Below are 26,704 nucleotides of genomic sequence, written 5' to 3' on the forward strand. Positions count from 1 at the left end.
GTCTTTTTTTTTGGTTGTACATTATATTTTTAGATACAGAATGGTTTCCTCTTCATAAGAAAATGATATAAAGCCTACGATATATCAGAAAAAACAAAGTCTTTTATACGTAATGGTGGTGCGTATTAAATACCAGAAAGCAGCTAAAAGGATTTATATATCATTTTTATTTAAGTCCCGTCTGTCATGTCAGATTTTTTGGCCTGGGCGCCGAAAGTTTTTATTAATGTGGCAAAATATAAAGCTCGGTTTTTTTTTTGGTATGTTCCAGACGGAAAGTTTTGCGAGCCCACTAAAGTTAAAATCCCACCGGTGTCGTTAAACGTCTAGTTATCACAAAAACGGTTAAAGTGCAGGTTATTTTGATTTATACTGGCTTGAATTGGGTTGAATTTTATTAGGGGGTTGGTTTTTTATAGTCGCAGATTGAGGGGAAACTTTTAAAGTGGGCTTTAAGTCATTCGAACAAAAAGCCCTGACTGGAATAAAAGCAAACCTCTTTCCTGGAACAAAATAGCCGAATTTTAGACGGGAGATCTCCAGGACTATATATCAGAATTTAAAGGAATTTACGCCTCCACGAAACCTCCGAATGTTTTACGTTTCAGAGCCATTCCAGTAGTTAGTCAGAGCGAGTTAGCTCCTGCATATTTGATGTCAGCTGTTTTGCATTGTCTATAGTTTATGCTATGCAAGCGGTGATTTTGAATTAGTCATGACTGTTTTGATCACTTTTTAGTTAAAAATGCTCACAATTTAGATGCGCACTAAACTATATCAAACCCTAAGCTCTTATCCAAAGCTCATTTCAAGTATTAGCTCTATAATTTACCGGATAATGCTGCACCTACTTTTTACCCCCGAGCCATTTCACCGCAGGGGATGTAATAATGGCGACATTTCCCTAGCCAATTTTCTTGCTGGTGCAGGTAAAGGAAATTTTAAAAACATCAACGGAAAACATATGCTTTTTCAGCACCTATAACAATCAGTATAATTTAACTACTGAACTTTCTGGAATTCTTGATCCAGTCTTACAAATTCACTTCAAATTAATTTCAAAGATCTAGTCTCGTCATGAAAATTGACTTGAAAGCTTAAAATTTGCCTTTCAAGTCAGTTTCCATAATTTTTAGACTAATTCCAAGTCTCTAGTGTTGAATATCGACCTCAAACTCGTAAACCTTTACTTCAAAACTTAAAAGTTGTCTTTAAAGTCAGTTTTTATGGGTTTAAGGCTAATTTCAATGGTTTTGTCTTAAAAATCTACTTCAAACCCTTAAAAATTGACTTGGATGCTTACAATGTGCCTTTGAAGTCAGTTTTTATGGTTTTCAGAATAATTTCAATAGTCTACTTTTGAAAATTGACTTGAAAACTTAAAATGTGCTTTTCAAGTCAGTTTTTAAACTAATTCCAAGTTTCCAGTCATAAAAATGTACCTCAAACTCGTAAAAATTTACTTCAAAACTTAAAAGTTGTCTTTAAAGTCAGTTTTCATGGGTTTAAGGCTAATTTCAATGGTCTCGCCTTGAAAATTAACTTCAAACCCATGGTAATTGACTTGAAAGCTTAAAATGTGCTTTTCAAGTCAGTTTCCATGGTTTTTAAACTAATTTCAAGTCTCCAGTCTTGAAAATTGAGCTTCAACTAGTAAACATTTACTTCAAAGCTTAAAATTTGTTTTTAAAGTCCGTTTTCACGGTTTCAGAGTTAATTTCAGTAGTATCGTGCTGAAAATTCACTTCAAACTCATGAAAATTGATGTGAAGGCTTACAATGTGCCTTTCAAGTCAGTTTTCATCGTTTTCACACTAATTTCAATTGTCTTACTTATGAAAATTGACTTCAAACCCATGTAAATTGACTTGAAGTCTTACAGTGTGCCTTTGAAGTCAGTTTTCATGATTTTAAGGTTAATTTCAATAGTCTTGACTTCAAAATTGACTTTAAACCCATGTAAATTGACTTGAAGGCTTACAGTGTGCCTTTGAAGTCAGTTTTCATAGTTTTAAGGCTAATTTCAATAGTCTCGTCTTGAAAATTGACTTCAAAACCATAAAAATTGACTTAAAGGCTTACAATGTGCTTTTAACGTCAGTTTTTATGGTTTTCCGACTAATTTCAATAGTTTACTATTGAGAATTTACTTCAAACCCATGGAAATTGACTTGAAAGCTTAAAATGTGCTTTTCAAGTCAGTTACCATGGTTTTTAAACTAATTTCAAGTCTGCAGTCTTGAAAATTGACCTCAAACTCGTAAACATTTACTTCGAAGCTTAAAATTTATTTGTTGTCCGTTTTCACGGTTTTAGAGTTAATTTCAGTGGTAAAGTCTTGAAAATTCAATTACAATGTTCCCTGAAAGTCAGTTTCCATACTTTTAAGGCTAATTTCAATAGTCACGTCTTCAAACCCATGTAAATTGACTTGAAGGCTTACAGTGTGCCTTTCAAGTCAGTTTCCATCGTTTCGAGAATAATTTCTATGGTGTACTTTTGAAAATTGACTTCAAACCCATAGAGATTGATTTGAAGGCTTAAAATGTGCCTTTCAAGTCAACTTTGAGTGTTAAAACATTTGGACTTCAAAAAGATTTGGCAGAGAGAGAGAGTCAACTCTGTCAAATAATGTGAATTTGGAAGTTTTAAGAAGTAAAATTTTTAGTTTTCTAGAGTTTAGGCGCTTTCTGGATATTATAACATTTTCTTCAAGTTTCAAACTTTAACTAACTATTTTCTTGATTTGTAAAATGGCAAATCATGAATCAAAATTATAAGTTTTAGTGTTCGTCCACTACTGCAGCAATTTTGCCCTAATCTATTATTGACTATAACTGGACTAATCACGACTTTGAATAATGATTAATGCCAGAAATGCGATTTGTCCTCGAACAAAATGACCGCTTTTAATGGCCTTCATTAAGGTCGACTCATTTAGAATAAAATTTCTCCATATTTTTGTTTATTACATAATAATTTTGCTTACGTGACTGTATTAAATGTAAAAGCCTTTTGTAATTTTACTTCAAAAAAAGAGTATTTTACAAGCATTACTACTGAATAGGAAACATTTTTGATAGTATATCATGTGAATTACAATAATTATTATAAATTGTAGTAACTAAGAGAACTGTGGTTCTCATACAAAAATCACTAAATGCAATATAATTTTCCAAAACGTCGGATTTCATAACTTTCCGCCTTCCAGGAAATGTAATCCATCAATCGTTTTTTGCCTTTCCAAAAAAAAACCTAATGAAAAATATTCCATATTCAGAACCGCAAAATAGGGGGATCTACCGAAAATCTCCCTGGAATTCATAATTTAGTTTTGACTGAAAATTGGTGGCAAAAATTATCTGGCAAAAGTATGATTAGCAAACTTTTCCTATTTCTGGTGGTTTTTTTTCTATTTTTACTGTATTATTCCAACTAATCGATACTTTACACGTATGTACGTGATAATTAAACTTGAACTTATCATCCACTTTAGCACAGCAACAATTATGCAACAATAGAGTGTGGTATAGAACAAACCTTTAGTAATTGACTACTTGTACATACACCGCAGGCTCTACGGACCTTAACAAACTCGGACTGACAAAGAGCACTTAGCAAGAAAGTTAAACAAAACTTCTCTAATTGGGTGTAATGGAGTCAAACTCTGCAATGTATTTGAGTGGAAGTGAAACTAATGGCGAATGACACAGCAATTTTACTTTTAATTGCTGAAATCCCAACTATTTTGATATGGATACAAGAGTCATTATTTTGCTTTAATAAGGGGAAAAATAAGGGTAAAATTTCAAAGTTCTTGTCATGTGATCATTGTGTAGAAACCTTAATTAAAAGTAATCCAGCAACACTGTCATCAGAAGAAAAATTAAATAGTATATTAGTTTTGGTTTCACTTGAATTGACTAGAAATTTCTCTCTATGCATCATTAAAGTACAATGGACAGGTTTTGTTGACTGCTTGAAGCTAAAAACAGAACTGAAAACACTTTTACAGAAATATGGTAACAGTGCTATTTTAACTAAAATAATCTGTAGATTTTGCATTTCTAGAGCCTCCATAAGATTTTTCTTTGTCTGTTTTCAATAAACTTTCTTAGGTTTCGACAGTTAATGCCAGCTGTCAGATGACGTAAGGAAAGTATAAAAGTGTACATTATCGTCAAAACTGTCAAATTTCTCTTCATGGAGAATGTAATTCTTCAAATAAACACATCTATTTGACATTTTATACTTTCAGGTCTCTGGTTACTGAGTTTTGACAGTTATGACAGCTTTTACAGCTAAAAGCTTTTATAGCTAAATTCTACGGTTAATTCTGGACAATTTAGCTCTATTGCAAGATTCACGTATTTTTAACTGTTTTCGAGATATTCGAAAAAAACCCGTTCCACGGTACTTTGACCAAAACTTTCAAATCGGACACTTGAATTTTCAAAATTGAATAACTCCGCTATTTTTTGACTTACAGGATCCGCAAACCACTTAAAATAAAGCTCTTTTAGTCCTCTTTCCTATCATACCAGTCACTCGATTGGTTCTTGTGAAATATATACAGGGTGTAGCAAATTAAAGGATCGTGTTTGTTTGTCGTCTCCTAACATCCCTTAGGGCCTGTGGCGCGTTTTTAAAGTTACATAACCAGATTCTACTAATAACTTTAAACAATTTAACTCTCTTAAAATATTTTCGTAACTTTAACCGTTTTCGAGATATTTGACAAAATCCAGTTGCACGGAAATTTGAACAAAACTTTCAAAACGGACTCTTAAATTTTCAAAATTGAATAACTCCGCTATTTTTTGACTTACAGAGTGCGTAAACCACTCAAAATAAAGCTCTTTTAGTCCTCTTTCCTGTCATACCAGTAATTTGATTTGTTCTTGTGAAATATATACAAGGTGACGCAAAAAACAGGGTCGTGTTTGTTTGTCTTCACATGACGTCCTTTAAAGGGTTTAGCGGACTTTTAAAGTTACATAACTAGATTGTACGACTAATTCTGAACAAATTAGCTTTCCTACAAAATTTTCGTATCTTTAACCATTTTCGAGATATTCGACAAAAACCAGTTGGACGGTACTTTGACCAAAACTTTCAAAACGGACTCTTAAATTTTCAAAATTGAATAACTCTCTCATTTTTTGACTTACAGGGTGCGCAAACCACTTAAAATGAAGCTCTTTTAGTTCTCTTTCCTATCATACCAGTCACTCGATTGGTTCTTGTGAAATATATACAGGGTGTAGCAAATTACAGGATTATGTTGGTTTGTCGACTCCTAACATCGTTTTACCCTTAACAACAAACTTTAACCACGCAGACTTTCAGCCCTTGATACCTAAATAACTTTTGTTAACAGCAAATTGCACTGCATTTTAATTGCACAACACAGTAATCAAAAACATGGCAATAATCTGTAAATGCCACGTGGCAAGTGTATGGTTTACGTTTTCCAGAACGGGCCGCAATTTGTACGGTTCAAGAAGATTTATTCACCTATAAAACAATTCATTGCCAGTCCGTGTGTGTGTGTTTATGTGCAAATGTATATTTACCATGTACAACGATAAATCAAATTAGAAATATCGGCAACCAATATCAAGATAATTTAAATAGAGTCGTCCGTGTTACATTAACATAATAGAGACCTCTGTGTGTACCTCTTTGTGTAGAGCATGGCCAATAGATGCATTTATAACTAAATTAGAGCGTGTAACTGGGACACGACATGTCAAATATCAGCTCATCCTGGTGGTATTAGACGAAAAGAAAACAAGTTTAATTTTGTATTTGTGTTTGTTCCCCGACGTTGCCCTAGTTTTGCCTCCCCGTGTACAAAATCAGGATTGCTCCCAGAGGGTAGCAAATCCGATTGCAGAAACAATTTTTGTGTTTCTCCCCCTGTCTCAATTTACAATTTTCGTCTTCAGCCCAGATTTTTACGCTTTACCTACGTAGTAGTACACTATAATTGCGCCCCTAATCGAGAAAACCACCCTCGAAGGCTTCAGCATTGCTTAGGGGTAGTTCGGTCATTGTGTCTCGCAGCCATTAACCGAGAAACATGTTCCAAAGCGTGGATTGATGCTCGAACACGAGCTGCCCTAATATATTTTGTGCCTAAGGGCGTCTTGTACACCTTAAAAGGGATATTGAACCTCTTGGATGGATTGTTCGGCGTCTAATTGAGGATCGACGTCAAGACGCTGCCAGAAGCGACACTTGACTGTTTAATAAGTTCAAAGCGAGTGTCACTTAAAGGAAAGTGGCAACATAAAAAAGGTTAAGAAAGCAATTCAATACTTGACTTTAAGCTTCAACAGAGACATTTAAAAGCATATTTTCTAGTAAAATAGGTCAGCTGTCACATCTGCATGAAACTCATAATCGACAAAACATCGACCTCAATATCTCAAAGATTGATGAACGGAAACTCTGTGTGTAACGGTCGAGATTTCAACAGTTTTAATCGAAGTTTCCGTTTTAAAACAGTTTGAACTCAATTTTCCATCGATTTTAATAAGGCGGCCCGGTTCAATATCCGTTACATTATGATCCTATAATGTACAGGGTGTCTCAAATACGATGGTTTTATGGTAGGTATCTCCAAACATACAAAATGCAGTTTTTATGAAAGATATGACGGAGCAATCGTATTTTCCACAGCTGTTTCTGAACTACAGGATAATTTTGAAAATATGACAATTTGGAACTTTCTTCGTATTTTATTTTATCATTAGCAACGCAGAAAATTGCTTCTCATTTAACCTAGAATCCAAAAATTGTTTTCTTCTGAAACACATCGTTTTCAATTTTTTCGATTTTTTTTCGAAAGTGTCACGTGACTTTTGAAGTCTATTTTGACTTTTTTAATTTAAAATAAAAAAAATTACATGACTTTTTTTTATAATTGTGCCTGTTTTTCATTATAAGTGTTTTCTACATTACGTAACACGTTTTGCCAAATTTACGTTTTTTAAAACTTTTTATATTCTCTCATTCAATCGTAAATCAATGTTGCCAGGTCTACCATTAAAACAGTATATCTATCGTTTTTCAGGTTCTTCTACAGTTCTCCGGTTTTTTTTTTGTGTATAATCTACCGTTGCTAATAACATTGCCATTATGTGGGCTGTGAAACATTTTATATACTGCAAATTGCCAAATCCACATGTTTCTGAATTACAGGATTTATTTTGAAATGTTTTTTTTTAGGTTATTGGATAGGAAATTTAATGAGGATTCCAAAAATATGCTTAAAACAGTCGTTTTCTTACTCCAAGTGGGTTTTACAAGCGATTTTGTCCCTGACTGTCCTTTCAAATTGTTTTCCTGGCAGTTCAAATTATGATACTGCTTTTTTCCTAATTGCACTAAACTTGGTATTATTTTTCCAGGTTTTTGAATAGTAAATTTAATGAGGATTCCAAAAATGTGCTTAAAACTGCCATTTTCTCATTTCAAGTGGGTTTTACCAACAGTTTTGTCGTTGACTGTCTTTTCAAACTGTGTTTCTGGCAGTTCAATCTTTGACACCGCTTTTTTTCCTGATTGCACTAAATTTTGTATTATTTTTCCAGATTATTGGATGGAAAATTTAATGAGAATTCCAAAAATGTGCTTAAAACAGTCATTTTCTTACTCCAAGTGGGTTTAACAGGCGATTTTGTCCCTGACTGTCCTTTCAAATTGTGTTTCTGGCAGTTCAAATCTTGACACTGCTTTTTTTCCTGATTGCACTAAATTTTGTATTATTTTTCCAGGTTATTGGATGGGAAATTTAATGAGGATTTCAAAAATGTGCATAAAACTGCCATTTTCTCATTTCAAGTGGGTTTTACCAACAATTTTGTCGTTGACTGTCTTTTCAAACTGTGTTTCTGGCAGTTCAATCTTTAACACCGCTTTTTTTCCTGATTACACTAAATTTTGTATTATTTTTCCAGGTTATTGGATGGAAAATTTAATGAGAATTCCAAAAATGTGCTTAAAACAGTCATTTTCTTACTCCAAGTGGGTTTAACAGGCGATTTTGTCCCTAACTGTCCTTTCAAATTGTGTTTCTGGCAGTTCAAATCTTGACACCGCTTTTTTTTCCTGATTGCACTAAATTTTGTATTATTTTTCCAGATTATTGGATGGAAAATTTAATGAGAATTCCAAAAATGTGCTTAAAACAGTCATTTTCTTACTCCAAGTGGGTTTAACAGGCGATTTTGTCCCTGACTGTCCTTTCAAATTGTGTTTCTGGCAGTTCAAATCTTGACACTGCTTTTTTTCCTGATTGCACTAAATTTTGTATTATTTTTCCAGGTTATTGGATGGGAAATTTAATGAGGATTTCAAAAATGTGCATAAAACTGCCATTGTCTCCCTTCAAGTGGGTTTTACCGATAATTTGGTCCTTGACTCTTCTTGCAAACTATGTCTGGCAGTTACAATTTTGATACCGCTTTTCTTTCTGCCGGTATCAAATTTTGTAGTATTTTTTTAGGTTATAGGATAGGAAATTTAATGAGGATTCCAAAAATGTGTTTAAAACTGTCATTTTCTTACTCTAAGTGGGTTTTACATTGATTTTGTCCCTGACTGTCTTTTCAAACTGTGTTTCTGGCAGTTCAATAATTGGCACCGTTTTTTTCCTGATTGTACTAAATTTTGTATTATTTTTTTAGGTTATTGGATAGGAAATTTAATGAGGATTCCAAAATTGTGCTTAAAATAGTCATTTTCTTACTTCAAGTGGGTTTTACAGGCAATTTTGTCCCTGCCTGTCCTTTTAAACTATTTCTGGAAGTTCACACTTTGACACTGCATTTTTGTACTGTTTTTTCAGGTTATTGAATACGAAATTTAATGAGGATTCTAAAAATGGGGTCATTTTTTCCACTCCAAGTGGGTCACGTGACTGACTAGCTTAACTGTCAAACAGTGCACAAAAGCTGCAAAAATCTGGGTTTAGAAAAGTTTTCTTGCAGAATTCGATACAAAACGTGTTTCTGAGATTTATGACGGTAGTCACGTGACTGCCTAGCTAAACTAACTTCTAACACCACATGATAACTGTCATTGATATCAAAACTGATGAAAAAACGAAAATCTGTATTTTTGTGGTATGGTTTATGACGGTTTGGCCTCTAGAGTCAAAGTTGCCATGTTTTTTTTTCCTTTTTTAATACAGTGTTTCACTCAATCGTAAATTACTCGCAAATTTGGTACAGTCTGTGTAGACTTTTATACATTAATGGATAGATAATGAAATGGGCTTTGTAAAGATATGACAACACTGGTTGGTAGGCTAAACCGTTTGGCCGCCAGAGGGCTTCAAACTGAACCAATTTTTCTCTCAACCTGGAGAATCTAAGCAACTGAAAACAGTTGACATTTTAAAGGATCAGAATCCACTAATGCCATTTTGGTATTTCTGAGCTGCAAAAAAACTTGAAATCAGTGGAAAGCACGACTTTCACCCCGTAAAACCATCAAATTTGAGACACCCTGTACGTAGTCGACTCTAGGGCAAATTAGATCGTGTAACACCGATCCAGCCACCTACTCCCAGTTTAATTATACGGATACATGTTTCATCTTAATCATTCAATGTCACTAATACCGGATGTTGATTTATGACGCTGTCCTATAATAATATGGATTTAGATCTACTTTATTCCTCTATAAGAGGAGAATTTGCAAAACCAGATTAAACTACACCAACTACAAACTTTCTTGTTTAGTATTCCCTGAAGGGTGTTTTATTTATGATACAAGTTTATGTACTAAAACTTTTATTGGATCAAATGATTGATGCATTAACTCGATTTGCTTGGGAGTTAATTAGTTTTTAAACAAATCAGTTTTCTGATAATCAAATATAATAGCAGAATTGGATGGATTATGTAGCAAACCAAAATATGGGTTTGTACAAAGGCCTTAACATGTTTTCTAAACTAATTTCAACTTAAACTTGATAGTTTCTGGGGTTGATGCAGAATTCTGATTAAAATCTCTTTCTATGTCTATCTCTTCTATGTTTTTAGTGATTAATAAATAATAATATGGTTAAAATCGTTTGTGGAATAAAGTTTAGTTCCATTTACAAGCTTTCGCAAGGAAATGTTTAAAAAGTATCGCGTGACTTTCTCATTTAGTACAAAACGCCATTTGTTAAATTAAATTATATACAGAGTGAACCAGAATTGTCTATGGCAAAATTGCACAATTAGTTAAAAAAGTCAGAATTTCTATCTACATTTTGACGTTTGAACGAACCTTCTAGTTAGGAGATGTCAAATTGTGACATCTTCAACATTTTTAGTACAGTTACACTGTCATATCAAATATCTCGATTATTAGTAATTTTTGAATGCAAATTGTATTCAAGTAAAATAATGCCAAAATTACTAGTTACATTACTAATTATTTCTTGTCAATTATCTCAATTATTCGTAATGTTTGAAGGAAAATTGTATTCAGATAAACGAAAGTAAAAATTACGAGCTACATTTTGACGTGTGATCGAACCTCCTAACTGTCATAGGGATTCAGTTAAAAGCTGTCAAATTGTGACACCTTCCAAGTTTCTAGTACAGTTAAATTGTTGTATTTCATGTGAAATATCTCGGTTATTTGTGATTTTTGAATGAAAACTGTATTCAGGTAAAAAATTACGAACCACAATTTGACGTGTAAACGAACATTCTAGCTGTCAAAGTACCCAGGTTTCAGAGATTATGTTTATTAAATTGAAAACTATAACATTTTAATGGAACACGAACCTTTCTGATGAATCGATTACGTCGAAACTAGGACACAAAAATTCCAGTTTTCTGATAATTTTCTGTGTTGATTGACATTTTTTCAGAAAATACACAATTTTGAAAAATGCCTTGTTACTGAAACACTGCCAAACACAGATAAATGCCAACAATGTAAGTAGAACAAAAAAAAATAATGCAAAAAACAGCAAATTAATAATTGTAACAACATCTCTGACTAAAATGTGCTTTCCAAAATTTAACCAGCATAACAACATGGATAATTTATGAACTTAAAGTGTTCATTTTTCTAGTTAACTGGGTCGCCTGTCATGCTTGCATTAACCGGTAATTTATAAAGCTTTGATCCCAATATCTCCTAGATTGATGAATGTAAACTAGAATCTTGGAGAGTTCAACTTTAAAACAATTTATAAATTGCACTTGTGACAATTTCAATAATGAATGAGGGACAGAGCAAATTAGAACGTGTTTCAGCCAACTCCCAGTTTAATTATGGATATGCATCAAACTTATCTCATTTCATGTCATTTTTGCCAAGAAAATGTTCAGACACGAAAAGCAAACTAACCTAAAAATGTACAAAAAACTAATTGATGCCATATTTTTTGTGGTTGTAATTAGTCAGCAAAGTAAACGATTTGATCCAATATTGTGATAAGGACAGCGACATTTTAATGGATTTCTAGGAAGCTCGGGAAATTTAATCGACACAACGATTTGCTGAGCGAAATCAGTCAGACTTTTTGAGGAAATTCCGAAATTAACAATTTTCCAGAGTCTTTTAAGCCGGTTTTCGAAATTGTCCAGAAACTGAAAGAGTTTTTGTAATATTGGAAGACTTATTTAAATTTTCTTTTTTTAAAATTTAAGTCAAATATAGAAATTCGTATTTCATTAACTGAAATTTGTCCCATTTACAGATACATAATTATTATGACTAATTCCTACAACTAAATAATGTAAATTCAATTCCATAAAGGTATAAAATAACCGAAAGATACTTGAAAAACAATAAGATCAGTTTGAATTGATTTAAATACATTTTATAGCTCTATGAGTAAACTTTTTACAGTTGTGACGTTTTCCTGTATATGACTTACTTTAGTTTGGCAAGATTGTGACAACTGTCAAAATCCACTCCATAAAGCTATAAAACTATAAAGCACTCTTAAAACCTAATCGAATCAGTATAAGCAGCACTAAATCCATTTTATAGGTTTATGAGTGAAGTTTTGACAGTTGTAACATTTGACAGTCAGTTCCGAGTGCCTTTTGATTTGGTCTAAACCTGAAAACTGTCAAAATCCACTCCATAAAGCTATAAAACTATAAAGCACTCTTAAAACCTAATCGAATAAATATAAGCAGCACTAAATCCATTTTATAGGTTTATGAGTGAAGTTTTGACAGTTGTAACATTTGGCAGTCAGTTCCGAGTGCCTTTTGATTTGGTCTAAACCTGAAAACTGTCAAAATCCACTCCATAAAGCTATAAAATAAACGAAAGATAGTTGAGAAGCAATAAGTTCAGTGCAATAATGGTTCCATGAGTAAACTTTTGACAGTTGTGACTTTTGGCTGCTTGATTCTGACTTACTTTGGTTTCGTATAGATGTGACAAGTGTCAAAATCCTCTCCAATTTCCATAAAGCTATGAAAGTAGAACACAACACACGAAAAAACAGTAAATTAAGTTTGACCTAGGTTAAATGCATTTAATACCTCCATCAGTGCATTTTTGACGTTTGTGGCAATTGGATGATCATATTTGACTTAATTCTACTTTATTCTGAATATGACAACTTTCAGAGTCCTCTCCATGAAACTATTAAACACTCTTAAAATGTAATCAAATCGGTATAGGCAATACTAAATCCATTTTATAGGTTTATGAGTGAATTTTGGACAGTTGGGACATACTAGCCAGTCAGTTTCGGATGCTTTGTGGTCTGGTCTATACCTGAAAGCTGTCAAATTCTACTCCATAAAGGTATAAAATAAACGAAACATATTTGAAAAGCAATAAGGTCAGTTTGAAATGATTTAAAATGGATTTCATAGCTACATGAGTGAATTTTTGACAGTTGTGACGTTTGGCTGCCTGTTTTTGACTCAGTTTGGTGTCGCATGAATATCACAACTGTCAAAGTTGTCTCCACTTTCCATAAAGCTACAAAAGTAGAGCACATACAGGAAAAAACAGTAAATTTAGTTTTACTGAACATATTACTGAACTATTGAAATTTCACTTGTTAAATTAAGCCAGTTACTAAATTAACTCTTCCTTAACAGGCTTGATGGAAGTTTGAACATTAATTCCCTAAAGCTGCCAATCACGAAAGCTTTGTAAATTAAGTTGTACTGAAGTTATTCACTTTTCAGCATAATACAAGAGGCAAAAGTGACATTTTCTAGCTCAATTATTAAAATCACAAATTTGAACTAGGCATAATAGAGCAAGAGTGTTTCTATGAGGATGGATGAATAATTTACAAAACCATTGTTGTATTGCATTGTTTGTCTGGAAAATTCAATTTTTTTCAATTAATGGAATTCCTCTGCTCGAAAACATCAGCCAAATGACAAATTGGATTTCCATCAGCATTGTTTGGTCGATTTATCTTCGTTCTATCAGCTTTTAACGTATTCGAATGCCAACAAAAATCCATACCATTTACTTAATTAGACCCTGACACGTTGAACGTAAACTAACCCTCAAATGAACAGTACATGTTCCCTTTGCTCATATTGTTTAATGCGTGCGTGCCTACTATCTGAAGCTATATTTACACTAAACGTAGTTCATGTTCCCTTCCCCTTTTAAACTGGATTATTTCATTAGATAATCAAATTGCTAGTTGGAATTGTTCTGTAGTCCCAAAGACTTTTTTCCCACTAGCATTTACATGTATCCTTCCCAAGGGACTAGACCAAACTGATCTTACAGCCCACCAGGGATATATTTCTAAAACTGCCATTGTTCTTTGCGGCTGTAAAAACACACTCTTGGTAGGATTTCAGGGATTTAGGTCATCAGTGTTTCTCTTTTAAAGTTAATTGGCCCTTATAAGGGCGTAGCCAGAAGCATCCACTCATTAATTGGTCTTTTGGAAATTGTTGTTTCAGTTAAAACAGAAAATCACAACAAAACAAACAATCCTAACACAAAGGAATTAACAGGCAGCAATAAATATTGGTGATAGTCAAAACAATCCAAAATTATCTCACATTTCTAGACGAATCTCGAAATTGATTATCCGTTTAGGGGCTTCGAACAGTGCGCTTTCATGCCCGTAGAATGGAGCCAATATTCGGGAATTTGCCTTTCAATTAAATTTATAATCAGTAATTAATTCACGGAGTTATGCAATGGAGAAGGGCTTGCTCGATGACTACAGCCCGAGTAAATTTATCGTAAAGAGGCTCCGGTGTTTGTGTTTGGTGTGTAATTTGGAAACGTCCTGAATTTAATTGAACTAATTCACTCAGTTTTCGTCTCTGACGTTTTGCTTTGCCGCAATTATGGTTCGATCCGCGAACAATTTACCTAACCTCAAAACTCGTAGAACATGTTACTATAATAACTCTAAATCTCCAATAAGAACTCACCTCAAAATACCAACACTTTCGAAGTTGCAGAGTACCTGTGTTTTGTTTTGTATCAAGTTAATGCCCAGCAAGAGCAAACAAAATAAAGAAATGTTTATATACAGGGTGGTGTGTAAGGCCACTGAATATAGTGTACAGGGTGAAAGCTTGGTTTACTGGTACTTTTAGTTGCAACAAAAGCTTTTCACACAGAAAAACACCACTTTTTGTAATCGAACACCCTGTACAAATTTAAATAGTTTTTTTAGGGTTTTAAATATTTTGACAAACTAAACTAAACACCCTGTATTTCAATCCTAGACACGGTTAGCACAAATAATGAATTGCAACAGTTTTTAGTTAAATTTGTATACAGGTTGTCCTGAAATAAAATTGCAATAAGTGAATGATAATAAATGCACTCTGTATATCTACTTGAGCAATTTATTACTACTATAAAATGGTTCAAAAAGATTAAAATCTGGTCATTTGAGAGGTTTACAAGTTATTTTTGACACTGAAAATAGTCAAAAAAACAGGACTAATTTAGTGTCAAAACAGGACTATAAGTAGTGTCAAACTGAACATTCAAAACTTGTGAGAGTTCAAATTTGCACTGAATCGTCTAAAAACTTGTTATTTAATACTAGGAATAGTCTTAAAATTCGTTTTTTTCAGACTGCAACCCATTTAAAAGTGTCTGAAACTGGATTTAAAGCACTAAAAACAGTCAGAAAATCAAACCAAAACTAAAGAGTGTCCAAAAGTCTATTTTCAGGATTTTAATTGGTCAATTTTTTAGACTGAAACAAGTCTAGAATTCAATTAAACACTGGAAACAGTCCAAATCAAATTTTTGGACTAATTTATGTCTGAAAATTACATTTAAGACAAATATCGTAGCATTTAGTGACATTTAGTGACATTTTTTCACTTTCTCTGTCTGAAAGTTGACAATTTAATAGTGAAGGTGCTTTTAAAAAGACATTTTCAAAACTAGGGACAGTGTAGAAATTGGCTTTCAGGCCTGATAAGTCAAAAACTTTGTGAAGATATTCTTTAAACTCGATTTGTCAGGTTGAAAACAGCTTTAAAGCACTAAAAACACTCTAGATTTTTAAGAAATGGTCGAATTTTCAGCACTGAGGTATCTAGAAGTCAATATAATAGTGACAAAGCATACAATAGCATTTTTAAGAATGTGGAAAATGTAAAAATTAAGTCTGCTATGTCAAAAACTTGATAAAGATAATCTTGAAAATCGATTTTCCAAGCTGAAAGCAGTTTTAAAGCACTAAAAATAGTCCAGAGTTCTAAGGATGTTTTAGTGAATTTTCCTCTAATTTTGGAGGTTCAAAATGTTTTTACAATGTTGCCTAACTAATCAATTCTATCAATCTGCTTCGAAATGTGTTTCGAACAGAATTAATACAAAATATTACATTATAGCAAAAATCAAGACATGTTTAATACACCATATAATAGAAGCCAACCATACTAGACCAGGTTTTGAAACGAGGAAATTACGAACTATAATGCACTCAATTTGTGAGAGCCTACTCCATTTTCCCAGTTTTCCGATATGTTTATAGGTTTTCTGTAATGTATGTCTATTAATCATTCAAGAGCAAATATTGATGATTAATTTATGTATCTAACCGACATAATGGTCTCGTAAATGTGAAATCTGCAGCAATGCGGAAGGAATCAGGGTATTGGTAGTCATAAACAGTACATTCATCAGGGGAATATTATGCATTTGCATTATATTAAAACTTGTTTAACCTAACATACCAGATTTTGGTATTTTGTATTTACTTTTTGGAAGTATGTTACAAGAGAACAAGTAAGACATTTTTTTTTTTAAATTATTATAGTTTCCAGTCGTTTTTGGCAGCAATTTGACTAATTTGGTCTCAATATGAAATGATATTTGAATCCAGAAGGATGCAATGCAATGCAATCCTTGGTGTAAATTCTGTCAGCATATAGATTCCATATTTTAGCTTCGTGTATTTATTTGTTTCACTGTCATCTAAGTAATTAAAATTACTATCAAGAAGAATCAAAATTCTTTAGTTTTTCCTGCCCAATATCTTCTGATTTTGGCAAATAAATATTTCACTGCCATTTTGTTACACCCTGTATCTCGGTTATTTTTGAAAGTTCAGGAAGGTTGAACCACTCAAATCAACCGTCTTGAGCTCTTCTTTCCAGTGATGCAAAGCAAAAAGTTCTACCTATAAAATTGCGTACAGGGTGACTAAAAACAATCACCATTTCATGCACAACCTGTATATTGGAAGCAAAAACGGTTCTGCAAGCTTACGGTGCCTAGGAGCATTTTTGGTCTCTGCAATTTTTTCAAATCAGTTGAAATTGTGGTTTGAAATTTGAACATCCTGTAACTCCGTTATTTTAGAGATCTCAGAGTGTTTCAACCACTTAAAAGAATCGTTTCGAGTTCCTCTTTCCAGTAGTGTAGAGTAAAAAATTCTATCTTAAAAATTACGTACAGGGTGGCAAAAATAGGGAACCACCATATTTTTCTTGCACACCCTGTATACTGGAAGGAAAAATGGCTCTGCATTAAATTTCCAACCTTCCATTAAATTTCCAATCCAATAACCTAAAAAACACTACAAAATTTGGTACAGTCAGGGAGAAAAGCGGTATCAAAATTTGAACTGCCAGAAACACAGTTTGAAAGGACAATCAGGTACAAAATTGCCTCTAAAACCCACATGGAGTGAGAAAATACCGGTTTTAAGCACATTTTTGGATCCCTCATTAAATTTCCAATAAAATAACCTGAAAAACACTACAAAATTTTGTACAGTCAGGAAGAAAAGCGGTTTCAAAATTTGAACTGCCAGAAACACAGTTTGAAAGGACAGTCAGGGACAAAATCGCCTGTAAAACCCACTTGAAGTGAGAAAATGACTGTTTCAAGCACTATTTTGAAATTCTCATTAAATTTCCTATCCAATAACCGAAAAAATCACCACAAAATTTGGTACAGTCAGGGAGAAAAGCGTTTTCAAAATTTGAACTGCCAGAAACACAGTTTGAAAGGACAGTCAGGGACAAAATCGACTGTAAAACCCACTTGGAGTGAGAAAATGACTGTTTCAAGCACTATTTTGAAATTCTCATTAAATTTCCTATCCAATAACCGGAAAAATCGCCACAAAATTTGATACAGTCAGGAAGAAAAGCGATATCAAAATTTGAACTGCCAGAAACACAGTTTGAAAGGACACTCAGGGACAAAATCGCCTGTAAAACCCACTTGGAGTGAGAAAATAACGGTTTTAAGCACATTTTTTAATTCCTCATTAAATTTCCAATAAAATAACCTGAAAAACACTACAAAATTTGGTATAGTCGGGAAGAAAAGCGGTTTCAAAATTTGAACTGCCAGAAACACAGTTTGAAAGGACAGTCAGAGACAAAATCGACTGTAAAACCCACTTGGAGTGAGAAAATGACTGTTTCAAGCACTATTTTGAAATTCTCATTACATTTCCTATCCAATAACCGGAAAAATCACCACAAAATTTGGTACAGTCAGGAAGAAAAGCGGTATCAAAATTTCAACTGCCAGAAACACAGTTTGAAAGGACAATCAGGGACAAAATTGCCTCTAAAACCCACATGGAGTGAGAAAATAACGGTTTTAAGCACATTTTTGAATTCCTCATTAAATTTCCAATAAAATAACCTGATAAACACTATAAAATTTGGTACAGTCAGGAAGAAAAGCGGTATCAAAATTTCAACTGCCAGAAACACAGTTTGAAAGGACAATCAGGGACAAAATTGCCTCTAAAACCCACATGGAGTGAGAAAATAACGGTTTTAAGCACATTTTTGAATTCCTCATTAAATTTCCAATAAAATAACCTGAAAAACACTACAAAATTTGGTACAGTCAGGAAAAAAAGCGGTTTCAAAATTTGAACTGCCAGAAACACAGTTTGAAAGGACAGGGACAAAATCGACTGTAAAACCCACTTGGAGTGAGAAAATGGCTGTTTCAAGCACTATTTTGAAATTCTCATTACATTTTCTATCCAATAACCGGAAAAATCACCATAAAATTTGGTACAGTCAGGAAGAAAAGCGGTGTCAAAATTTGAACTGCCAGAAACACAGTTTGAAAGGACAATCAGGGACAAAATCGACTGTAATACCCACTTGGAGTGAGAAAATGACTGTTTCAAGTACTATTTTGGAATCCTCATTAAATTTCCTATCCAAAAACCGGAAAAATCACCACAATTTTGGTACAGTCAGGGAGAAAAGCAAACAAAGTGACAATGTTTTCAAGCAGCTCTGGTTTACCATTATTCAATCTTTTAGAATTGCCTTCTCTTAAGGCCATGTGATCTGCAACTAACCTGATCTTCTTCTTCAGTCTTCTTCTTATAGAGTAGTTTAGTTAAATCTTCAAAAAAACATTCTTCAAACAACAGAATAAAGAAAGCTAAGTTTTTTTCCGACTCTTCACTATCTTCAACTTGTCGTGTTTCTTCTTTTTTTATTCCATGTTACTTGAAAGTTGTTCAGTTGTCTTCTTATGTTCATTATTTTACTCAGTCAGTTATTCTTATTCTGACAGAATAATCTCTTCCGTTTTCCTCTTCTCTGCACTTAAGACCGTTCTTCCCCAATCCCTCCAACCTTTACACTGATTAGTTAACCATCAAAACACATTATTTTTTGCTTTCCAGAGTTTCAAATGTAAACTACAATTTGTGGGAATACCAAATAAATTCCACCCAAGAATATTAAAACCAGCACACAATCCGTGAATAGCTAGAGGATTTGCTTTATTACATTTACCGGTTATATACTGAAAGTTTCGTAGGGTTGAAAATGTATATAGATATATTTCACTGTTTAGAGGTACCCCTCCAGACATATTTGCTCATATATTTGGAGCTGCTCTCAAAATGAGATGTATCTCGTTCTCGTTGCGCGAAAATTGCCTCCAGTTTACTCACAAGGCCCGAAATATTCTTCGCAATTTTTCTTCAGCTATTTATCTTTAACCTGTTCTAGTTTATCACTCCACTTCCAAGCTTGTTTAACTGGCGGTTTAAAAAATCGCTTCTTTTGCGTATATTTTAACAAAACATTGGGTCGATGCATTAGCAATCAGCTTAATTGCCTCACAAATAAGGAAGGGTTGACGAAATCCAGATTTTCGACTTGAATAATTAATCTTTCACCCTTTCGATAAAATAACGACTTTATGGCGAGGCGAATAAACTTATTTTTAAGTGTGTCAACTTGCAAATTATGTTGTTCCGGGAAAACGTTAATTGCTTGCACCCTTTAACTTTGAAATTTATGGATTTTATGATGGGAAATTCGGTTAAAAAAGTTCAACAAAGTTCTTAAAAAAATAAATAAATAAATTTCAATGAAACCTAGTCAAAAATCAACAGCAAAATTAAAATAAACAACAGTTGCCATATTGTATACTTGTGTGTGTTTACAAATAAATTAAATTCACAACATTCTCCGACATGAAATTTTTTGTTATATTTTTATTACTTTCCCACAAAAAACGTACACAAGCTTATTTAAACTACACTGTAACAATAATACTCATTTATTTAACTGGGAAAAAGCAGAAATTCTGGGTAAATCCAGTTAACGTTAAACCGCAGAAGAACAATCCCATTAGTTGGTACGATTGGAAAACGATTTGTATAGCTATCCAATCAATTCAACTGAAAAACTCTGAATATAAGCGAATATTGTCATTATACAGTGTGTCCATAATAAGGAAACAAAATAATCTTGAAAACTGTTAGAGATTTGATTAAATAAGAGAAAATTTGCGTAGTCATAACCTTAATACTCGTAAAATGTCATTTAGAAAACTTTTAGACAATTTATTATTATAATTTTTTTTGTGACGTTTTAATATTGGGCTTAGACTAAAAATATCAGTTTTGACGTTTTGTCTTTTGGGATTCATCAATTTTCTCCTTAAAAAATCCTTCTTCCAACTGTAAACGAAACGTAAAACGACTATTTACTCTAACGCTCATAATAAAAATCACTTTACACACGACTTAAATATAGCAGGTCTTCTCTGTTTTTCCTTTTTGAATGAACATTTGAATTGGCTGATGATTAATGAAAATCGACGCTTTGTAGGCACAAAACCTGATATTATCGGATTTTATGCTGAAAAGCAATTCAAATTGCCACAAATGCATTTATTCGCCGAACCAAAACCCAAATTGGGTTAGAGGGATGCTCGTGCACAGTATCCACTAAATTTAAACAACCCGGAATTTTTGAATTCCACATTATTGACCCATATTTGCTATAGAAAGTAATGGGAAATAACTACATTTAGTTCAAAAAGCCATTATTCCAAAGATATTATCCTCAAAACATTATTTTCCTCTAAATTTTCTACCTTCTTGATACCATGTTAGTTTTCCTTATTACTAGAGTCCGGATTTCTAGAAATTTTGCTTTTTTGTAAATATTAAAAGCAAACAACCTTTGACATCTAATTAATATGAACAATTTATCCAAAAACACGTCATTTGACAGATTTTTTTTCATGCCTTTTTCTTGTTTTTGTGCTTATTTACTGCTATTTTTGTATGGTTTAACTAGTTTTTGACAAAACAAGCTTTTCAGATTTTTAAAAATAAGTTTTGACGTAATCTTATTGGTTCTGCAACGTCGCACAGTGGGCCATTGGGCCCTAAGGGGTAATAATGACTTTTGCTATACTGAGTTTTCTGAATGGCAAAAACATGTTGCAAGATAAGAATATGCAAACCGTTTTGCTCTAGCTCATTCTGGTTAAGAATTATGACACTTGAAAACCTGAAAGTGTCATTTTTTAAACGTCAATATCTCGAAAACCGTTGCAGATAGATATAGGTTATGATACATGATTAAATTAAAATTTAAATAATATAAATAATAATTAATTATTAAAATATTTGAAATCGATAGGACTACTCAAAAATACAATCATAATACATACAAAATTAAAACAGGCTGTTCCAACTAAAATAAGCAAGTTGACATCCAAAATTTCAAATTTGTATTAATATTGGATCTTAACAATCTTTTAATCAGGTTTGGGTGGCTAACCCTGTAGAAGCTCTAAAATGCCTTGCAAAAGCTTACAAAACAGCCTAGAAGCTTCCAAAGCTTTTCAATTTACCTAGAAGCTTCCAAAAGTTTCTAAAACCGTCTACAAGGTTTCAAATTCCTTACAGGCAGTACAGAACCTTCAAGGCTGTTTAAACTGTCCAAACACCTTCCAAATGCTCCTAAAGTAGTCTAAAAATATTTTAGAACACTACAGAAACGCGAAAATCATTCGTAAGCAGTCTAACGCTTTTCAAAACAGTCTACACCATTTCCAAATGTAGTTCAGAAAAGGACAAGCGTAATTCAGAATAAGGAAATGCAATTCAGACACTATCAAGTGCAATTCTAGAAAAATCAATTTAAATTCAGAAATCGTTAAATGAAATTCAGGGAAAAATAACACAATTTAGGTTAAAAATTAAACTGAATAACACTTGATATACTTTATGAACTGCAATTAACAATTTCTGTATTACAGTTGCCTATTCTGAATTACTCTTGACATTCTCTGAATTACAATTAACTATTCTAAATTACACTTGATTCTTTCTGAATTTCAAATGACTATTCTGAATTACACTTGACTCTTTCTGAATTACAGTTAGAAATGGTGTAGAAGCTTCCAAAAACTTTCAGAACACTCCAAATAAGGCTTCCACATAATCTTCAACTACACCATTTCAAACTGTAATTCAGAATAGTCATTTGAAATTCAGAAAGAATCAAGAGTAATTTAGAATAGTTAATTGTAATTCAGAAATCGTAAAGTGTAAATCAGAAATTGTTAATTGCAATTTAGAAAGTACATCAAGTGTAATTCAGTTTAATTTTTAACCTAAATTGTGTTATTTTTTTATAACATTCATAGTATTATAAAGTAGTTTAGCTTTGGAGTTTCAGCTTTGATAATTTTATTAACAGATATTGTATTTTATGGAATTGCCTTTAAAGGTTCTGAATTTAAATTGATTTTTTCTGAATCTCACTTGGACTACATTTAGAAATGGTGTAGTCTGGAAGCTCTCAAAACATTTCAAGGCAGTCTAAAAGCTTCCGTACGCTTCTAGAGCAGTTTAAAAGCAGTCCAGAACCTTTGATGCTCCTAAAGTAGTCTAAATAGTTTTCAGAACACTACAGAAGTCTTTCAAAACAGTCTAGAAGCTCCCAAAAGCATTTAGAACAGTCTAAAAGTTCCAAATGCTTTTTAACTACCCCATTTCCAAATGTAGTTCAGAAAGCCAAGTGAGATTCAGAAAAAGGTCAAGTGTAATTCGAAATTAGAAGCTGCAATTCAGAAACCATCAAGTTGAAACTCCAAGGCACTTAATAAATTAATACATACTTTATAATAAATACAATTAATGATATGAAAAAAATAACAGAATTTAGGTTAAAAATTAAACTGAATTGAAACTCTCTGAATTACTCTTGACTCTTTCTTCTGAATTTCAAATGACTATTCTGAATTACAGTTAGATATGGTATAGTCTAGAAGCTTCCAGAAGATACCAAAACAGTCTAGGAGCTTCCAAAAAAATCTAGAACAGTGTAAGAGTTTCCAACTGCCTCTAAAGCATTCTAGAACCTTCAATATGCTCTTTAAACAGTCCAAAACCTTCCAAATGCCCCTCAAGTAGTTCAAAAAGTTTTCAGTCTAACAGTCTAAAATTATCAGTATGCTTCTCAAGCAGTTTGAAAACATCAAAAAATTTCTAGAAGTTGAACTGAAAAAAGTAAAATAATTTGCATCTCTGAAAAAGTTTTGTGCTTTTTTGAGGAAAACGATTTTGCTTTTTAAACGCTTTTTTTCACGATTTTAGTGCTTTTTAATCCGAACTCTACTTGTTACTTTACATTCAAATTGTAATTAGACAACCAACTAGTAAAAAAGCCTGGTAAACGAGCATTTCAGGTAACAAAATATCGTGAACAAAACGAAGAGAAGTGAATAAACGGTTTTCACACTGCGTTAGATGTGTCGCTCGTGGCACTTTAAATTACCTTAATAAAAGACTTGAAGATGATTAGATTAAGGTCCTTTTGCCGTGGCGAAATAATAGCGACTTTTATTAAAAAAAAAGACGAAAAACTTCTCTGTTCGCTTTTACTCCCCCCTTTCTATAGTTGTCCGGATCGAAACTCATAATAAAAACATAAGCAATTTCTGAGTTTCGGCTCGCACCTTTTATTACCGTACCGTAAAAATGACGGTTATTTTTTCTGACAGGTGCTTTTTTTACGATTCAGTCAGAAAATTACGATTTTTTAGCCTCAACTCACTAGGACGATTCAATATGTAAGAAGCTTTGCGCCACGTTGTGGATTTATTATGAAGTTGCACGAACTAAACAGCGCCCCCGAGTAAAATTTGTAAACTTCTCCTTTTGTGTTTTAATGAACCAGAGCGTGGTTCGGAATTTATTTATTTAAATAGAGGGAAAGCTCTTCATGTAATCAGCACAAGAAATTTTATGCGATTTTGCCTTAAACTACGGTTAGAGATACAGATTTGGTTAAATGTTGCATGCATTCAGAAACTATCAAATTTTATTTCGGTTTATGAGATATTTTGTTAGTTTTTTGATTTTGTGTGACGTTAATATTGGACCTAGATCCAAACAAATGACTTCTCTAAAGCCGCTTTTAAGACACTTTAATGTAGTATTATCAGTTTTTCATTTCGACGTTTCGTCTTTGCGTAACCATCATCAACTAATTTTTTATTAAAAAATTACACAAATCAAGGATTTCAAAAAATATCATCATTTAGCGTCATTTTGACATCGGATTTGAGTTTCTGAGATACAAATGCTTTACACGGTATCTTAATCTAAAATAGTAATTTTGCCACCATTTTGGTGCACTTTAACATAAACTCGCTTATTTGAAACACTCAGTTAAAACACATCATAAGGTCGTAGATAGCCAATGAATGGGGCTATCACGTGACGTTGACCTGGCGCGGCTAAATTGTCTCGTTTAGCCGCTAGATGGCGTGAAAGTTGGTTAGGTTAGGTTAGGTTTTTTATTTCGACGTTTCGCCTTTGCATAACCATCATCAACTAATTTTTTATTAAAAAATTACACAAATCAAGGATTTCAAAAAATATCATCATTTAGCGTCATTTTGACATCGGATTTGAGTTTCTGAGATACAAATGCTTTACACGGTATCCTAATCTAAAACAGTAATTTTGCCACCATCTTGGTGCACTTTAACATAAAATCGCTAATAACTCGCTTATTTGAAACACTCAGTTAAAACACATCATAAGGTCGTAGATAGCCAATGAATGAGAATGGGGCTATCACGTGACGTTGACCTGGCGCGGCTAAGTTGTCTCGTTTAGCCGCTAGATGGCGTGAAAGTTGGTTATTTAATGTTCTACTTTTTTGTAAATATCTCGAAAACTGTTCAATTTACACAATATTTTTTTTTACCATAAACGTGCCTCGCCAGGACGCAACTTTTGTCATATATACAACTTTGTTAAAAAGGGCACCGTTTGGCTATAAAAAAAATGAAAACCGATATTTTCTCAATTTCTTCTAGCATAACCTAACGAATTTTCAAAAAAAAGCGATTACTACCCTGAGAAGGCCACACCCTGAAAAGTACGTAATAAGAAAATTTATATAAAAAAAAAACAGAAGAAAGTGTATTACATTTGACATTTTGAATTCAGAATTAAAGGGGCTTTTGGAATCTGATATTACTAAGTATGTATGGGATTTAAACTAAATATCAGTTTGTCTAAAATAGGTATCACTTGCCTCAACAACCAGGAAAACAATTATTGTGATGTCACCATTAATAACAACACTAATAATTAGATAACATGATTTAAGGAAATGTTAATAGTATATTATTTAACGAGCATGTAATGATAGCTATTACTCACGAAGATAAAGTTGTGATTATCGTGCGAGTAATAGCAATTATATTCACAACGAAAGAAGGATGTTTCGTTGCTGTGTACCTCCATGGTGGAGGCCAAAACATTAATTGACGGCCAAATGTCATAACTCTGTCAAAATTCTACTCATGAAGCTATAAAATACCTTTGGTACCTACTGTTTATATTTATTTTACTGGATTTCAAGAGTGGTTTGTGATTTCACAGCTTTAGGGAAGATTTTGACGATTTTGAAAGTTTTGAAAGTGAGAAACACACAATAAAATGTTGTAAATGCCAAAAATGCACTGATAAAGGTATACCAAAGTCAAACTGATTTACTTACTTTTCAAGGATGTTTCGTGTTTTGTACCTTCATGGGATTGAATTTGACAGTTTCCTGGTTTAGGACAGAGCCAAATATCGTCTGTCAAAATATGACGTGATAATGTAATAGAAAGTAAAATCAAAGTTTAGGAATAACACTATGGACAATGGTTTGGATTTTTTGCACATAATTATTGTTACTAATTATAATTGCATAAAAACAATTCAATTTCTTATTAAAAACTATCTTTAAGTTTCTTACGTCCCTAAGGTGAAATTAACTGGCATTGTCAAATAATGTATTTTGTCCTGTTTTTTTTCCATAATTAAAAATGTTTCAAAAGTACTAAATTTCATTTTTCTCATGCAATGCTTTTTTCTTCAACTTATTTAGTATAGAATTCCAAATTTTGATATTGGTGCAAGTTTTACTAATTTATTTTACTGATACACACTATTTGTATTATTACTTTCTCTGAGTGCAACCAAAATTATCGATACTTTTTGTATCGAGTGAATTCAATTTTGTTTTCTATAATTATTGTTTCCAAAAATCAGTGATTCCAATCAAAACTTACCGTGTGAAAACTGTGGTAACTCACAAAGCACGCAGACGAACACACCAATGTACACCAATTGAACAGTTAATTACTTTATTAATATAACTTTACATATATCGGATTTCACTAACAGAATAATACAACGAACTCTAATAATAACGAATACTGACTGTCACCGCACCAGTTGGTTCCGTCGGTATCGATCGTCAGTAGAAAAACTGAGTATTTGAGTTCGTTTTTACAGGTCTCCACAAAAACTGAATACAAAACCTCAGTACCTTTGTAAATAACATCATAAAAACACGTGATATACAAAGTGTTTACTGTTTACCTGGACAAGTGGGTAATAACCCTTATATAAACAGTAGCACAGCATGGATTCCAGTTTTAA

The 26,704-nt window shown here is 32.8% G+C and overlaps 1 protein-coding gene across 4 annotated transcripts in view; it reads right to left on the bottom strand.

Annotated features, from left to right (window-relative positions):
• LOC145735122 (1-phosphatidylinositol 4,5-bisphosphate phosphodiesterase epsilon-1-like) overlaps positions 1-26,704 on the bottom strand; it is a 119,844-nt gene that overhangs the window by 72,243 nt on the left and 20,897 nt on the right. The window contains exon 1 of one of the 4 annotated variants that reach the window (XM_081988880.1): positions 26,332-26,493. The exons of 2 other annotated variants lie outside the window; for them this stretch is intronic. The gene's annotated coding sequence lies outside the window, so the exon portion shown is untranslated. Of the gene's footprint in view, positions 1-10,796; positions 10,829-26,331; positions 26,494-26,704 lie in introns of those variants that run through there. One more of the 4 variants, XM_081988881.1, reaches the window with a different exon arrangement.

This window comes from Ips typographus, linkage group LG11 (genome assembly GCF_016097725.1).
Source record: "Ips typographus isolate SLU linkage group LG11, UJ_Ityp_2.0, whole genome shotgun sequence".
Taxonomy (NCBI): domain Eukaryota; kingdom Metazoa; phylum Arthropoda; class Insecta; order Coleoptera; family Curculionidae; genus Ips; species Ips typographus.